The sequence below is a fragment of the Tinamus guttatus genome, unplaced genomic scaffold, assembly GCF_059628265.1.
Source record: "Tinamus guttatus ecotype Peru unplaced genomic scaffold, ASM5962826v1 Tinamus_guttatus_pri_ptg001602l, whole genome shotgun sequence".
NCBI classification, from domain to species: Eukaryota; Metazoa; Chordata; class Aves; order Tinamiformes; family Tinamidae; genus Tinamus; species Tinamus guttatus.
In genome coordinates this window covers 4,599,110-4,601,935 of record NW_028290136.1, presented here as the reverse complement: position 1 = coordinate 4,601,935, position 2,826 = coordinate 4,599,110, and positions in this window count along the sequence as shown.

Genomic DNA, 2,826 nt, shown 5'->3' with positions numbered 1-2,826 from the left:
TCCCCGGCAAGCTGCCATTCCGTCTACGGGACGGCTTAAATATTAACATGGGACAATACGCGTGTTCGGGGTGGAAGTCGCGCCTTATCTTATCGCCGCCGCGATTTCACCGCGAAGGAGCGCTGCAGAGCCTGGGCGGGCGAAACCCACGCGCACAGCCCCGTCGCGCCGCTGCGGTCGAGCAGCACGCTGAAATCCCACTGCCCGAGCGAGCGTCACTCGGCGAGGCTCGCCAGGGAAAGCAGGTGTTGGCTCACTCGAGCGCTCCCGGGAGCCACCTGCCCTGCGGGGAAAGATTTCCTCCGGGTGAAAAGGTAAGGCTAAACCTCGTCGGGGTCTCATGTTGTTTTAAAGTGCTCTGCTGATCTTGTCTGGCTTTGGCAGAGCAAAGAGTGTGGGCTGGAGTCCCTGGGTTCAAAAACTGGGCTGGTTTCGAAAACAGAGGGAGGCTTCGGGAAGGCGATCCAGGTAGCTAAGTGCTCCAAAGCGGTTACCATATTTCCTGGAGTGAGGAGCCACATCTGCTGTAATATTTAATCCTCTCCTCTGCTCCTGCAAGCTTTCCCTGGTGGCACTATCCCTAGCATGCCACAAAACCTGCTGAAAAGGAAAATCAGGTTTCAGGCAACACCTCAGGCACTGCACAGGTCTCTTCGGGAAGCAAGCACCCCGAATCGCTTAGGGAGATCTTGCTTCCAGTGAGAAAAACAGAAAGAAAATGCTCTGATAGAGGGCGAGTCACTTGAGATGAATTTTACTGGCTCAAAATGTTCCTTGTGTGAGTTGCACCTTAACCTGCGGAGTCATGGGGAATAGCAGAAGCACATGAAAAGCAGCTCAAGCCAAAGCCCGGGGATTCGGTTCACAGCGAAGCACAACGTTCCACTCTACTTGGGGACTGGATAATATTTCTCAGCCTTTGAAAGCCAGAAACAAAAAGTTATTTAACTTCTCTTTTTCTTCTCATTTCACTTTGCCCCAAACTATTTACTGATTTTGACCTGAATTCAGGCAATCTAGGCAAGTTTCTTTTTCTCCGTGAAACCTCCCCCAGCTCAATTTAGACTCATGGAGCTGGCTTGAAAAACGGGATTACAGCCGTGGGCGGCTGCTGTGACACAGAGCCGGCGCACGGAGCCGCCCGGCCCGGCTGCACCCTCCGAGGGGAGAGCAGGACACGCACCTTGGGTTTGTTTCCTGGTGGTTTCCTTGCGCTGTTGCTGTTAACACGGTGGTAATGACAACACGTAAGCACGACTGTGGGCTGTGCTGGGGCTGAGGCCATGAAAGAGGAGGAGAAATCCCTCGCAGCGCCGCGCTGCTCCCTTGCCCGTTTTTGTCACAAAAATGTGAAAGGGAGCAGGTATCCACGGAAATACTGAAATCCTCCGAAACGCATCAAGCGAAACCGAACCAGCTTACGCACCAACCCAGCGAGACGCTGTCGCGAAGGCCACAAAGGCGGTTTTGTTCGGCCTGCGGGGTGGCTGCGGCGCTCAGCGCTCCCTGCCCGAGCCTCCTCCTACCTAGCGCTGCCCACCCCTTCACTTCGAAAACCTCCCAGGGCTTGCGCAAAAGCACCGCTGGAAATTAGTGCGGTGCAAACGGGGGCGAAAGGTTGCCTCATGGTGTCTCATTGTGGGGATACTCGTATTTGTGCGTACCGCAGAGCTTCCTGTAAGGGACACCTCTGAAAACCATAGCACTGGCCTGACAAGAAGTTTGGGCTGGGAAACAGCTTCCTCCAGCCTGTGTGCCTTTCACAAATGCAAACTTCTATTTCCCCACTGTGTAGTTTGTAAACCAAGTGCCACAGAGATGCTGTCTCCCACATATTTTGAGGGGGAGGAGAATAATACCAGAGAAGTGAGTCACCATTAGTAGAAAAACAAAAAGTGCAGAAATGAAGTGATGGCTCCCACCCAGTCTCCATCCTTTTTCGACACCCTCTTTGGAAATCTGCTGGTATTTCATTTGGGGATGTAAAAAACTTTCTGGGATGTGATTTGGGTCTGTAGCAATAGCCCTGGGAGCCTTCTGCTGCCTTGCTAAGTCTGATGGCTCAGGCTAGGTGCTAGGGAGGAGGTTCGGTGTTTCTTCCGTTGCCCCAGGCATGATGGGATGCAGGAGTCATTCTCCTGCCCACGGAGCAGCAGTGATGGTAGGGGTCCTTCCTAGGTAAGAGAAGACATGGTTCAGGTGAATAATTCCAGCTGTTACCCCCGGGAGAGGTCAGGACTCTCCCTTTCCAGGGTCTCTGCATCAGCTCACCCTTTGCAAGCGGAGCAGTTAGTCTTCCTATCAGCAGTGCCCTGTGCAAGCTGGAGGAAGCCTGCTGGGCAGTACAAACAGGCATACTAGTTTTTCAATTAAACGCTCAGAGGAAATAATTGCAGAACGACTTTTTTTGGGGGGGGTGTAGTGTTGCAGTGGGATATATTCCTGCTTCCTCCTCCTCTCCTCCTCCTCCTCCACTGTGACCATAAGGAAAGCTGCCTGGTGCAGGAGGCCTCGCACAGTAGCACTGAAGTATCTACGGGTGCAAGAGATGTGAGGTCTGTCGGGTGAAGGGTGCTCTGCTAAAGAAAGGTGTGTGGAGTGAAAGCTCATCTACTTTCCAAAGAGTTGTTCTGATAAAAGATACTACATTCCCCCTAAACCCTGCCTTGCTTAATCATCTCCGCTTGTTTGTAATGTAGGTCGCACAAAGTCACATTTTATCATAAAATGCAAAGCAGAGCTCATTACTGAGCTTCTCAATAGGTTAAATCCTTTGGTTTCTTCTTAAACACGCAGTGACTGCTCATGACTTTCTGTCTTAGGGAC